Below are 16,341 nucleotides of genomic sequence, written 5' to 3' on the forward strand. Positions count from 1 at the left end.
CTACTGTGTTTGTTCTGGGACATCTGGTTGCCTTATGGTAATATGGAATTTTTAATAATGTTGGAAGGGGGCTTTTTTGAGTCAAATGCAAGTTTCATATTACAACTAAAGTAAGGTCTAGTAAAATGCTTTGTGTGGTTGTAATCTAAATATTAAAATAGACAAAAGTGACTTAGACAGCAAATGTGTCAGAGAATATATACTATATACTACAATATATATATATATATATATATATATATATATATATATATATATATATATATATATATATATATATATATATATATATGGTATTATCAAAATACTGGTTTTCTGTTTTGTCAATTGACATTTACTATTCTGGTATACACTTTAAACTCCATATGCCTGTATTCTACTGCATACATACTGTATGTTCTTTACACCCCACATTGTTTATAGTATTGATCAAGGTACATTAGAAAAAGAGCATGTAGAATAACATATCTAAACACATGGTCATGTAAAGACTGTTTGAAATTAAAACCAGACAAGTAGTCTTCATGTGGGTTCTAATCTGTGGTGCTCCAGAATGATACTGGTAGAACTATACAGAAAACACAAGTTTTCAGTCTTTCGAGTCTCAATCTACGTAGGTTGTCAGTGCATAACCAGCTTTATACATGGCACCAATATACCTCTGTAGTATCCCCGCTCTTCCAGGAACATTCTCAAATCGGAGTTTGGATAGGGCTCATTGTTAGATAATAGGTAATTACTACCACGTGAACAGTGCCAAATATTTCTGCTTTGCAAATCTTTTACTATCAATGAAAGAGTCCTGTTTGATTTGTCTTGTGCTTTTTCAAACTGACATTTATTCGAAGCGTAAATATCTTCTTTTTTTGTTGTTGAAAAATGCCTTTAAATGGCTTAAGGCCTCCTTTTCAGATTTGTTGTATATTAGAAAGCAGGAAACAAGTGATTGTTAAAGTGCTTTTATTGAGTGCTCATTTCTTCATAGAAGAAACATGCTCTATATAATAAAACATAATGGAGATAATATTTTATGTAATATATCACTACTGTTGGCCCACAGACATGATATTAAGAACCAGGGTTATAATGATAACCATTGTAATGCAGTGTTCTTGGCATTTGTTCAAAAGGGCTTTTACAATGTAAGGTATAGTGAATGAACATATGCTGCAAATAATAGCCACAAAGGACAAGTTGTTAATATAATACTTTATAGGGCCACCATGTAATAAAAGCCTTTGCATACAGACATAATTAGCTGTAGCATGTCATGACTGGCCACTAGCTAATAAATAGATAGCTTTGATTTTCTTTTTAGTAGTTGAAGCACAATGGTACAAAGAATGTTTTCAGCATACAGTACGCCAGTGCTTTTCTTAACGGAACAGAAATGTTTACGCTTCAAGTTAATTCAAAAACACTTTGAAGTTACTTGTTTCAGTATGTCAGTAACTGTATAACCTATAATAACTTTGGTAAATAGAGCCAACTTTTCTATATCAAAGTACAGTAAGTGATGACAAACTCTGGGGAAAAAAAATGAACAGCAGGTTTTTACAAATCCATCAATAGATACATGGATTTCATTTTAGGTGTTAATATATATTTTAAAAATATAGACCTAAATGAACAACACAAACATTTGTAATTAAATGTCATAAAGATTATACAAAGTTTCTGCATGTTGGAAAGGACTATATGTTTTTGGAACTGATTTTTCCATCGTCTTTCCTATTTATACCCAGTTATACTTTGATCATTCCCACTGGGGACTGGATAATTCTGGCACTGTTGTACTATCATCCAATTGACAGTACAACAACTCTGCATGCCCATCTGTCAACAAACACCATTCATTATGTCACTTTATACAAAAAAAATGCAGTTTCAGTCACACATTGCCTTCATTTGGACTGGGTCGCATTTCGCACAACAGATTTAATTTTTGTTCATGCTTGCAAACTTTGCAGACAAACAAACAAACCCCCACCCTTGCACACTCAGGAAACGCGCACATTGTGTGTTTTTTTCTTCCAGATAGAATAAGCTTTTATTTTCTAATTGCTCTGAACAGCAAGTAAGCCCTTGATGCAGCTGCACTGAATTGCGGTTAAATCTGCCGTTGGCTTTTTGTAACTTTGAACCACTGGAAACTTTGAAATTGATCTTTTTACTCTTTAACAAGATAAGTAAATTCAAGTATGAATGTCAAGTAAGGCACCAAAATACTGCCACCAGTGAGACAAAAATGAAGGCTATGCCAGTGGTTGGTATAAAACCATTATAAAATCAGTGTATTACCGTGTGGTCTGGTGGTTAAAGAAAAGGACTTGTAACCAGGAGGTCCCCGGTTCAAATCCCGGCTCACTCACTGACTCACTGTGTGACCTTGAGCAAGTCACTTAACCTCCTTGTGCTCCGTCTTTCAGGTGAGAAAGTTGTAAGTGACTCTGCTGGTGATGCATAGTTCACACACCCTAGTTTCTGTAAGTTGCCTTGGATAAAGGCGTCTGCTAAGTAAACAAATAATAATGAGAACATCTATAATAAACATTAGCAGATTGAAGCATTATAAGCAAAGCAGAATGGATTTGGAACAATGGTAAAGGGCTTCTGATATGCATACATTCAAATAGAAACGGTACCATGTTACTGTACTGGAATAGATGCAGTGTGTCAAAATCTGAAAATGTTACCTCTGTGTTAGCATTCTATCAATGAACCATACCGTAGTAGCTGACTTCGTTCTATCATTGCCCCATTATTACAGAATTATTGCAATACTACTGAGGATTATTTGGTAGGAGTTGGTCACTTGGGCATGTAGTAAGTCAGACTTGACTTATTTCCTTCTAAAATATAATGGCCTATAAAGTTTTCACTTCAAAATGAAGATTTTTTTTTCTTGTTTTTATAAAGAACAACAGTTGGTCCATTACCAGCATACTTTAAAAAAATATGACGTGTGAAGAGATTACCATAACTTTTTAATATTTTTTTACACCACAGTCATTGGTATTCTGCTTTTCTTTTTGTCTTTTATTATAAGAAGCCAAACCTTGCATGCAATGGATATAATAATATGTAATATTCCACAGCATTCTAGTCAGCTCTACAGAGGCTCTTAATGAACGTGCTTGATGTATTTGACATTAAAGTGCATCCTTGCTTGTTTAACAGGTCCCCAAATGAAGCACATTGGTTTTAATATACTCAATCCTTTAATAAACTAGACATCATTGTCATTACTTATACACATGATTCTAAATAAGCACTACTGGCAGGAGTACCCAGAGAATGTCACCTAAATATGACTCAGGAGACAAAGCTGATCTTTTTTGTTGGGGCATATTCTCTCGTTACTAATTAGTGACAACAATATTTTACCCCTTAATTCTCTACACAGTTCCTCTTTTTTATTTAAATGTGAATCTATCTATCTTATCTATTTATTTTATTTATCCACTATAGTCTTCCTTTCTGTCTTTGGATATCTTTCAAGGTTAGTAGTCCTTCTGTTATAATATATACTATGTTTCAATATTCATATTAATTTTATTGCAGTTTTGTTAAATTGCAGTTAAGGGAATTTGACCATTTAGTTATATAACATGTAATAAAAATATTTTAATATTGGTACAGTTCTTAATTCTGATAAGAAAAGTATCTGATGTCAACTAATGATTAAAGTTTAATGTACATAATGTGCCTTCATAATTCATTATTTATTAAAACATATTCCTTATATGGTTTGCTTTGCAGTATTAGATAATACAGCATATTGTTTTCCACATTATAAATGTACACTGTTAATAAAGTACAGGAATCTGAATTCAATTTAGATTAAAAAATACCTGGAATAATGCCTGCTTCCTGCCACTTTAGTTATATGATATATTCTTTAAAACTGTAGACAGTGGAAAATAAATCCAAATCCATAATGTGTGCCACATCTTAATACAATGTGGTGCTTTCTGTGATGCACAAAATGAGAGAAAGAGCATTTCATATAAAACGCTAATGTCAAAATAATTACTAGGTGTGTCAATTACGGCAAAGAGGATTGCTTTTTGCTCTGACTTATAGCTCTGGACTATACAAGTGTCAAAAAAGTACTGTTTACAATTCATACAATTGCCTCAATCTACAGCAGGTCTTGACAACTGAGCGTTATCTTTGATATAAAGTGGGTTAATTATTACATTTTGATAGTTGAGAGCTCCATTTTATTTGATCTTTCTCTTAATTGTATTAGTACTGTGACTCTTGAAATGTATTTTTGTTTACGACTGTAAGTCGCCCTGGATAAGGGCGTCTGCTAAGAAAGAAATAATAATAATAATAATAATAATAATAATAATAATAATAATAATAATAATAATAATAATAATAATAGAGGGCCATCATGGGGATTATAAGGGAGACTGCTTTTTAATCTAAATTGGATTCTACCCTTATCCCATAGTCTTAGGCCAACAACAACAACAAAAAAACACCTTTTCTGAGGTGCCCTAAGGATTAAATTTGATTATGAACGCTACTGAATAATTGATGAAGTTTACGTTGGCAGTAATGCTTATTTGTACCTTATGATCCCCTATGTTTCCTTACTGTTCCTAATGACTAGAGTGTCCCAAAGGTCAGAAGTAGTTCAGTGGAAGTGTTCTCTCATAACCAAAAGGTTGTTTTGCCCAGAGGTGCAGATTAGCAATAAAAAGCGTGTTATATCAGAAGTGTTAAGAAGGCGATGTGATGAACTCAACTGCCTGCACAGTTGGGTATTGGCCAACTTAACTAAAAAAGAAAAATGAATCCGCCTATATGTCTGGTAAATAAAATGTAATGAGAAGTCATAATCTCTTGGCTTGTTAAATACACCTGTATTTACACCAAGAGGTATTTCAATTAAGATCTTGAGATTTTTTTTTTTTTTTTGTTACAACTGCATTTTACCTTGTCCGTTGTTCGTGTTTTTGCTCTTAAATATTTTTCTCTCATAAACCCTAAAATGCTCTTCTATATATAAAAACGAATGAATCATAATACACCCCCAACAAAGGCCAGAAATAAAATGAGGGGAAGATAAAAGAAGTTTGTTTTAAAATATAACCACAAGCAGGATCCATTGTGTAGATAGTACATGGTACACATATTGAAAGCCATTGAAAGTGTCTCTTTAAAGAGTAAGTAGTGGGGTTCTGAAAAATATAGCGTTATATGTCCCCACGTGTTGCTACAACTGTTTAACTAATGTACCTGTAATTTTTCTTTTTATTGTTAACATCGTGACAACTTTTTACACTTATAAATTTAATGTCTGTTTCAAAGTGATTTTCAAAATGGCCGCTCTAGTGCACTGATAGTGTAAGGGTTATTGCCCACATTGTCAAACAGGTAACACAGCAATAACGATCCATGACGTGGTACGGAACAGTAAAGCCAGAGCACTTGTTATGGCTTTTTTTTTAATTGCTCTTCCTATTGTGATTTAGAGGATAGATCTCAAACCCCAGTGCACTAGAGCAACCATTTTGAAACGAGCTTTGAAACTGACTTTAAAGTTATAAGTATAAAAAGTTGTCAGGATGTTAACAATGAAAAGAAAAAGAAAAAGAAGGTATGTTATTTAAACAGTTGTACTAACACGTGGGGATGCATAACGCTATATTTTTCAAAACCCTACTACTTATTCTTTAAGGTGTAACAGTGTTAAAATTGCAACTGAGATTTTCAAAACTTTAAAAAGACTCATTACGAAGGTAAAGCTGTACACTGATAAAGGCAATTGCCAAAACATTTGTCTACTTGACTTTCTTATATATTTTACCAGATACTGTTTAATGTACACACACAAGCTTACTGTACTCATTTCTGAAAACCTCAATTGCTTGGATTACCTTGACTAACACAGCATCTCATTAAAATTAAAACATCTGAATGTCTGTATTGTTTTTCTTATTTTTATGGAAACACATATTATGCCCACTTGAAAGTCTATCTTCAGGATACATTAAATAATGTGGCCTCTGTTGACTCAAGCTGTGCCATTTCAATTGCAAATTAATATTATCAATAATAACAACTGCTGCGACTATTCTTCTCAGAAACTAAATGGGAAAGAAAACAACATAACATCCTGTTGGGTTTATGTCAGTGATAACATAAACCCATATAACCGTGTAGCTTTAATACCAAGCCCGTAGTCAGCTATAAGGCACCCAAGATTCCGGGCCTTGGATAAAATCATACTAAGAATTATTTATTTAGGCTCTTTTACACGTTGTTTTTTTTACACTTTCCGGGTTAAACACAGAGTGGGCAAACACCTAAATGCTGATTTCTTTTCCAGGAGGGAGGGGAATTGTGTCCACTCTGAGGGGTCGGACATGTGACGGGCTGAAGGGGGTCTGCTCTGTAATTCGACCTCCCGACAGTAGGGGGCGCTGAGCCAGCTGAGGGTTTCTCTTACCAGGAGTCGCTGGACGGTGATATCTATCACACTTAGACGGCACCATCTTGGTGAGGGAAGACAGCACGAGTGTGCAGGTCTCCACTACTCCATTCAACCAGTAGTAGGAACACCTGACAGCTAGGGGATTGGTGTTCAGCTGAGTGCAGGGACGGGGCTCTATGTACTAAAGGGAGCGTGCTTTTCCACTGCTCTCAGTGTTGGGGTGAAAAGCAGGAGATAGTATTGCATACGTGAGGAGCGTGACAGGGGTGCTGTTTTTACATTTATTTTACTTGTAAACATTGTAAAATAAAATAGTTTGTTCTCTGCACCCACATCTGGCCCTCATCCACTCACAGTTTAGATTCAGGTCCAGCAACATGAAAGAGAATGAAATTGTTGAAATTGTACAGTAAAGTATAGAAACCAAAGGTATTAAAGACAGAAAGTTGCGGATGTAACCAAATGGGCCAGCAATTAAAAGTTATCTCAGGAAGGAATGCATAAGTGGGATTGTGACAGGATAGCCGGGTGTTTAAGGTGGTTAGGAGGTAGAAGGAGACTCAGAACCAAGTAAAAACTATCATGGTGAGCTTGAAATAAACACAGGAGCTTTTGTGTGTCTCTCTCCATCCAGCTCCCAAAACCTCTCCTACAACTGTTGCCCCTCATGGGGTTTTTGCTCCCTTTTATATCATGTGGCTGCTCCCAAATAGTACCAATTATCTAATTTGGGAACAGCCACATTCTTACATGTATTTGGCAGGGATAGGAATTAACCCTATCCCTGCCAACTGCCACCACAAACACATAAACAACACTTATTTACAGGCAGGCTCTGCCCTGCCACAGAGATCATTTTCCAATCTTAGTAGGTTGTACCATTTTAATCCCTATAACTGCCATGCAGCTATAAAAAAATAGGACTTGCTCAACATGCATTGTGAAATAAGAAGAGCATAAGAACATGAGAAAGTTTACAAACGAGAGGAGGCCATTCAGCCCATCTTGCTCGTTTGGTTGTTAGTAGCTTATTGATCCCAGAATCTCATCAAGCAGCTTCTTGAAGGATCCCAGGGTGTCAGCTTCAACAACATTACTGGGGAGTTGGTTCCAGACCCTCACAATTCTCTGTGTAAAAAAGTGCCTCCTATTTTCTGTTCTGAATGCCCCTTTATCTAATCTCCATTTGTGACCCCTGGTCCTTGTTTCTTTTTTCAGGTCAAAGAAGTTCCCTGGGTTGACATTGTCTATACCTTTTAGGATTTTGAATGTTTGAATCAGATCGCCGCGTATTCTTCTTTGTTCAAGACTGAATAGATTCACTTCTTTTAGCCTGTCTGCATACAACATGCCTTTTAAACCCGGGATAATTCTGGTTGCTCTTCTTTGCACTCTTCCTAGAGCAGCAATATCCTTTTTGTAACAAGGTGACCAGAACTGAACACAATATTCTAGCTGAGGTCTTACTAATGCATTGTAAAGTTTTAACATTACTTCCCTTGATTTAAATTCAACACTTCTCACAATATATCCGAGCATCTTGTTGCCCTTTTTTATAGTTTCCCCACATTGTCTAGATGAAGACATTTCTGAGTCAACATAAACTCCTAGGTCTTTTCCATAGTTCCCTTCTTCAATTTCAGTATCTCCCATATGATATTTATAATGCACATTTTTATTGCCTGCATGCAATACTTTACACTTTTCTCTATTAAATGTAATTTGCCATGTGTCTGCCCAGTTCTGAATGCTGTCTAGATCATTTTGAATGACCTTTGCTGCTGCAACAGTGTTTGCCACTCCCCCTATTTTTGTGTCATCTGCAAATTTAACAAGTTTGCTTACTATACCAGAATCTAAATCATTAATATAGATTAGGAATAGCAGAGTACCTAATACACCACTGGTTATGTCGCTCCATTTTGAGGTTTTTCCTCTATCAGTCAGTACTTTCTGTTTTCTACATGTTAACCACTCCCTAATCCATGTGCATGCATTTCCTTGAATCCCTACTGCGTTCAGTTTGAGAATTAATCTTTTATGCAGGACTTTTAATCTTTTATTAAATAATCTATTCTTAATTTTGATTTCCTTTCAGGATTGAGTAAATGACGATATGGTTCCCACAGGTATATCAATTGCTTAACTAAACTTATTTTTTGACAATTATTTATTTTTAACCAACCAGTTGTCAAAACTATGTACGTATTAAAAGACTATTACTCGTTACTTGTAGCACTATTACTTGTTACTTGTAGCGCAAGAATAAGGGACTTGTACTTCACGAATAGATTGTACAATAAAGAGATACATCTTCACAATCAAAATCCTTGTTAAATAAGCATTAAAGCACTGATTGGTCACTATCAGAGAACTTGTACGAATATGACGTCATCAAGTACGAGTCCACCCTACTACAAATATTCAAATTAAAGAAATGATGTAAACTTAAGGTAAATTATTTGTGAATATGGCCTTTCATTACCAGAATGTTTTAAACTTCATCATAAAGTATTACCTGTCCTCTGTTGGACAAAAGACCAACTGCCTGCCAAGTCTCCATATCAGTTGGGATCCCTGCGAGTTTCTGTATCTCTCCATCTTGATGCATGCCTTGCTTTACTTCTCTACCCATCACGTTGTCAACATTCTGTAATTGCCGTATCCATATGATGCCTGTTCCTCTTTTAATGCAACTGGCCCATTACAATGCATTTCAAAATCTAAGCTTCTCCACATACAACAAAAATAATTGAAGTGATCGATCTTTTACTTTTAAATAAGAAAGAGCTCTGGTACAATGGAAGTGCAATAACACTTATGACACAATGAAAATTATTCTAAACAAAAGTCCTTATCTTAGATTAAAATATAAACATCTGTATATACGAAAAAGTAGTGGCTGTGAATTCAAAGTTTATCATTTCATCCATTGTGAAGGGGAATTCAGCTTTGCATCTGTACTGCACATTTTATCGAGGCATATTTATTCATGATTGCAATTCTTTTGTTTGATTCCAAGAAGTGAAACACTTTATGGCTGAGGAGCAAAGCACCAGTATGGAAAACATCTTTTTTTTAAATTGTTTACTAAAAAAGAAGATTATTATCATTGTCTTGTGGGCTGCAGAATATATATATATATATATATATATATATATATATATATATATATATATATATATATATATTAGATACAGAACAAAGGCAGTGAACTTGAACTAAAACTGCTAACACATAAAACTGTACATTTCATTCTTTGCAAAGTTGTATTAATCTATTTTAGAATAAAAAGTTCACCAGTTAATGCAAAAGTAATGTAGTTGTATTGTGATTAGAATTGATTTTGATCAACAGTGTATTATTAGTTGATGTGAGTGTTGGGGGGGGGGCAGGTCGTAGGACATTATTATTACAGTCCAAAATAATTATGTTATATATTACACTGTAATACATGCTTACTTTTCTGTTACAATTCTAATATCTAAGAAAGTATAACAGTTTATCTATATATTCACAGTATTACGAATGACTGGAAAACACTGTTACAGGACGGTTGAGTAATGACATACCCAGTAGTGACATACCATGCAGGAACAGGGGCAACAATGGTTCCATGGGTGGCGGCCAAGGTGGGAGATCCTCCTCCAATGCCACGACTGGCAGTGGCCATGCTGACAGAGAACAGGCTGGCTCCTCCAGCAAGGCAATCCTGGCAGCGGCAATGCTGCTCTCAGCACGGGACACTCCGGCAGTGATGGTGGCACTGGCAGTGGTAATACTGCCCTCAGCGTGGGATCCTCTGGCCTCCTCCCTCTTGGGATGTGGACACTCTGGCTCCCCTCTTCTGGGCGATGGACACTCAGACTCCCCCCTTCTGGGCACTGGGTGATCAGGCGCCCCCCTTCTGGGCGCTATCCCACCCCAGACTAGACAGCTGAGACACACAGGTACTGTTTTTTATTGAAACAAAAATAAATAAAAAGGGTTGAAAAAACACTGCTCACAGTGCAAAAATAAAAGTTCAAACAAAAACAAATCTCGAACACAAATCTTTTCTTTTCACTTTCGTTTTAGAATCTGTTTCCGCTTGCTCACGTTCCTCCTTCCAAACACCCACCCCAAACACAGAAGAACACAGGTTATATACATGTGCACCTAACAATAATTACAACACTCAAAAAATAATTCAATAAATGGCTCCAGCCACATTCTTTCACATCCATGCCAACCACCATCAACACACAAACCGCACAATGCATTTAAATAAAACAAATCATAATACATTCTCCTGTTCCTAAAAAATACCAAACATACAGTACTTGCAATACCTTCACCCATGCTAAATAAACATAACACAACACATTTAATTTACATGCCTGTTGCCATCAAAATGACAAGATTGTGAAAAGGGGCCACACGTTTTTGCCCCATTCGCCCTGCAACATCTAAATCAAAGAGGCTCTTTGAGTCTACACTAGATTTGTTTGTAAAGCACAGTCATTTATTCTTATTTAATCTAAATGGCTAAAGTGTTTAAACAGTTGGTCTTTCTTTCACCACCTGACTTTACTCAGTGTTATTTCCCCTAAGTAATACAGCAAAACAAATATGGTTAATAACAAAACGGTGATTACTTTTAACACAAATGTTACAAATATTTAAGTACAATACCGTTTATAAACCAAAGAGGAATGTGTTGCTTATTTGTTGTTCACACTAGGATAAAGTGTTATGAGGAAACATCACATTATTAAGAGTTTCTTTATTACTGTAATATGAGCAAATCTGATTCCTTTTAATGGCATGCCAAACTCAATGTAATATTAATAACAATTACACAGAAACATATTTAATTCAGTCTGTTTGTCAAAGAACGTGTGCAACCTGCATATTTGTTCAAACATTTTATCATACTGTGATAATAGTTTACAGCTGGTAAATATATGGATTCTTTTGTATCTTAGCATTTCCTTGTAAGCATATCATTAAAATAAATAGCAGCATTTCTCCTCCACAGACAAGTTAGAGGCAAGGCAGCAACTCTGGAAATGCAACAGTCAATTAGATTACAAAATAGTTATTTTAAACCCTATTATGTTGCAATTGCCCATACAATTTCAGGAACACTAAATGAATTTTTTAACTGTGGTCTTAGGGCAGTGTAACTTACTGTTCAAACATCTGCTTATTACTACTGACTGAATTTGCCAGAATGTTCTTTTCCCAGCCATTGTGTGCTGCCAGTCAGGCATTGGGAGTGTAAGTAAGGGACCCTGATGGATGGCACTCAGCAAACAAGACCACCAATAGAGCAGTGTGTGTACATTCCACTTGCACAATCTACAAGTGCCACAGCCTAACGACTCTGGTTCTGTCTCTTCCAAATGTCAACATGCACTTCGGAAAAGAATTCAGAGCAGTAAAAGACGGCAGCTTTACTCTGCAATGGATGAGAAGGATCTTCTCAGCATCATGTATCAGAGCATGTTCTGGGTCAGCCACTGGGACTGTGACATACTGAAATGGGACATTGAATAAGGCCATTGCTGACAGTTTTCTCCTCAGCTTACCTTTGGTAAAAATCAAAAGGAAGATTCCTGATCATGGCACTCATTTTACAGTACAATTAAAGTATGTAAGCAATAACCCACGACAGGGTGTGCAGTAGGACAGTAGTTACTCTATTGCCCCTAAAACTGCCTTCAAGCAGCAAGGAGACACAGTAAGAAGTGTCTTACCACACTCACATTATTGTTATTGTGAAAATAGCTTTGCTATCAGCTAATAGTAACAAAATATGCTTTCAGCAAATATGATACTGTAAGAGCGGGGATACTACTGAGGTATATTTGTGCCACATACAGTATAAAGTTGGTTATGCACTGATAGCCTATATCGAGTGAAATCAGTTGAATAATGTTACATTAACATACTGAATTACATACGACTTTGTAGTTTTCCATATACTTAATGAAAAACTGACAAAAACTGAAAAATGTGAAATCTAACATAAAATACTGTACTACTATTATGGCTTCCAGCAGACTTTTGCAATATCATCTTGTAGTTTCTTTGATTACATGATTAAATAAAATATTTTTTTCTTTTTAAATTATGTCGAATATTCACCTGGATTGCCTTCCCAGATAAAGACTGCATCAGTGGTGTAGTGGAGGGTATACACAGGTAAGCAGCGTTTACCCACTTTTAGTTTGGGCAATATAGTGTTTACCCACTTCTCATATTCTAGATAATTATCTGCAGCCGTTTTTGCACACTGTTTCAGAGTTATTTCTGAAAACCTCAAAAATCATTCAAAGTCCATAAATAAACCTGTAGTCAAACTACCAGAATGTACTAGTTCAGACACATGCAGACAAACAGGTTCATAGACAAACAACTTGACAAATCCCCACAGTACAATTACTTCTGAACAGAAGTACTGTTATGATAAGAATGTTTTTCTGTTTTTAAACACAGAGATAGGATCTCCTGCTCTTGGATTTATTAATGTGTTTTCAGGGACATGTAACTGGTTCCAAATATCTTTGTGAGTTATACGAAGCATGAATGGAATGGCTAGTTTTATCTGATGTTTTATGTAAACATGCGTTTAGCAAGTACTTCTTAAAGATCAGCAGTTTAAGGCTTACAAAATGGACTTGCTAGGATGACCACTAAGAGTGCCTCATAGATCCAGTGTTGTCACATACTGAAATAAATGAATGCGTGTTTATGAAAACTACGCAATGGGAATACATGTTTTTCTGTACTAACAGGCACAATGTACACCTTTTCACTGAGTATAACTAATATGCAATATAATGGAGTTTCCATTTCAGGTTTGAAATCAGATCTCTAAAATCGAGCAACCGTGTGATGTGTTTTTTTGACAATGTCTCTTATAGAAACATTTTATATTGTATGTTTTTGTTTTCTTTCTGTTATGGGAAACAATTCATCTCACTGTGACTCCTGAACACAAAGTATGAGGCACCACTGTTTGCCTAGCTTTTAGCAACAGACTTTTTATTTTTTTTAAAAATTGACTCATCTCTTTAGTTTGTATGCATAAGGAATCCCTAAAAGCAGTGGTGACCAATAACAAAAATAAAAGTGATTTTTTTTTCAGCTGAAAGTATAAAACAAAAGAAAAACAAACAAACAAAAAAAAACTCACAGTTGGATCTAAACTCTCAGAGCTCAATCATAATGTACTCTGGGAATGTAGTTTATTGGTGTCCACTGCCCACTGTTAATCACACATATAAAAACTACAAATCCCATGCCCCGCCAATTTCACTGATTTATCAGTGCGATGGCTACTCGTTTCCAGTTGTTTGAAAACTTGTCAAACCAAGATGAGGAAAAAAACAAATTATTTTCATGTGGTTGGAGAGGTTTCAAAAGAAAACCGCGATCAACAAAATTCAGATATGTCGGCGTTTTTACAAGAAATGAGCAATGAAGGAAGGCCCCCCCCCCCCCCCGCTTTTATGTTTTGTATTATTACCGACTACAAATTCATGACATAGTCGTATACATGTACTGTACGGAAGCACTGACTGCGGCAAACATCGCTTCCCTTCCACCCAATGAAACCATTTACACAGCTGACCAAATGCGACCAATGAAAACCACACGTACAAAGGCTAGCTGACAAAATGCAACCAATTAAAACTATGTATGTAGGTGATACCAATGTTTTCCAATTTAGAAAAATACACAGTTCGCTTCTAGTTTAAATAAAATATGACGAAAAATAAAATAACACTAATATAATTAGCCTTATTAGAAAGTTAAACATTTGATTTGGCGGTGGAATTATGGTTCGAGCTCAACACTATGGTTACTGCTGAGTACACCATTACATACTGCATATAAAAAATGTAAAAAAAAAAAAAATGTGTCTTAGAAGGAAAGTTAAAAGCTATTGATTGAGTCAAAAGTGGGGCTAAACAACTGGTTGTTGTTTGTGATTTAAAAGTTGGCAAATGCGAATCAATTGTGAGAGGACGGATAACAGCGTTTTGTCCCAACATCCATGTGAACAAGAAAAACAAGCAGGAAAAAGTAACTGGAAGTACCCTGTTGTACACTGCCTGACTGACTTACAAGGAAGTCACAGGTTTTATTTATTTGTATTTATTATAATAGGCAGTGCTTAATTTGTAAAGAAAGAGGTGCCGGGGCGCAAGCAGTGACAATAATACTGTCCTTAAGAACCGCACATTCAAAATCATAACACGTTTATTTGAAAGAGTATTGTATGTACTAGTGTTAGATGTTTACAATCACGTATTCTTCATCATATACAAAGTAGTAGTGCATGCAGAAAAAATAATCAAAGGCAACTGCAGGACAAATAATAAATCAATAAAAAACCCTGTATACATGTTTTGTTATGGTTTTGCATTTAAATGGTTTAAAAAACAAACAAATTAAAAGGCATTCAGAGGACTCCAGAAGGATGACATTGATTTAAAAAAAAATAAGCACCCCAACACGAACATTGGTTTGACCCACGGTCTGAACTATTATCAGCGATGTGTATGCAACAGAAGCAGCTTCTAGATTACAAAAACGATTAATTAAACTTAGGCTAGGTAATTGTTATCTTAGTATGTTTTTATTCTCTATTAATTAAATTATATTCATTGAAAATGGCGAGAGAACCAGATTGTTATTATTTTCTATTGTTTTGGTTTAATATAATATAGTAGGCCAATGTTCCTATTGAAGTAGGCTACAATATATTTTTTTTCATTACAAAGTTGTCGTTGTTCTTTGTTGAAATTAATGTTCAGCTTTCATATTTGGTTGTATACTACTCATTTAATCAAACCAAGTAGTGTAAGAAGTTGCTTGTATCGTTCATGACGTTTTTCAAATCAAGTAAGCTTATTTGTGTATAAAGAAAAATGACAACAGAGTTGCAGCCAGTGTCATCTTACTTAAAGGCACTCAAGCTGAAATTGTAAAGTAATTTAAAGCAAGCTACAAACGTGGCAGCGGACTGTCTCTCTTTAGCACGCACACAAGAACTTGCAGACTGTGTTGAGAATTTAAAAAGAAAGCATTTAATGAGATTTTTAACTAGAGGTAGTGGGAATATGACTCTGCATGCCCAGAGGTTCTGGGGCTGTGCCGAAAGGCATTGAGCCACGCTTGAAGTGGGCGCATGTGAAGTAACCCCAGTTGGACGCTGAGGACGCTGCGGCCATCAGACCCAGTAGTTTCTGGCACAACACTAAATGCACCGTGAACCCTGGTTGAAACAGGGCCAGGCAGTCATCCAACAGGTAGGCTCACATTGTAAGAGAATCCAGCCAGATCCAAATAGACAGTACTCTGGACCAGTGTTAATTGGCTTTTTGCATCGTTGAGGGTGAGACCCAGCCTCGACAGATGCTCCATCACAATCGCTGTGTGGGCCACTGCTCCTTCCTGGGACTGGGAATAAATCAGCCAGGTAATTCATCGTCCAGGTAATTCATCACACTGATCGCTTGCAGCCACAAGGTAGCTAGGATGGCATCCATGCACTTTGAAAATGTGTGCGGTGCTAAGGAGAGGCTGAATGGCAGCACGGAGAACTCGAAGACGCTCCCCAGCGCAAAAAGAGCAGGACGACCTGTCTGTCAAGGCAGCAGAGGCATGCTCGATGCCCAGGCACCTCACACACAGGGTGTGTTTGTCCTGCGGGGGCAATTTCCTCCTGCAGGACATGCACGGGTGGAAAGTCGACATCGCAGTCGTGGTGCATAGCTCTGGAGCATCGACAGGGCCGAAGCACCAAGGCGTCGAGCTGTGTAGCGAAAAACCCAAAGGGGATTGCTGGGTGAAGTACCGCAGGCCTCAAAGCGCCGACACGTGAATCCTCG

This window comes from Acipenser ruthenus, chromosome 1 (genome assembly GCF_902713425.1).
Source record: "Acipenser ruthenus chromosome 1, fAciRut3.2 maternal haplotype, whole genome shotgun sequence".
NCBI lineage: Eukaryota > Metazoa > Chordata > Actinopteri > Acipenseriformes > Acipenseridae > Acipenser > Acipenser ruthenus.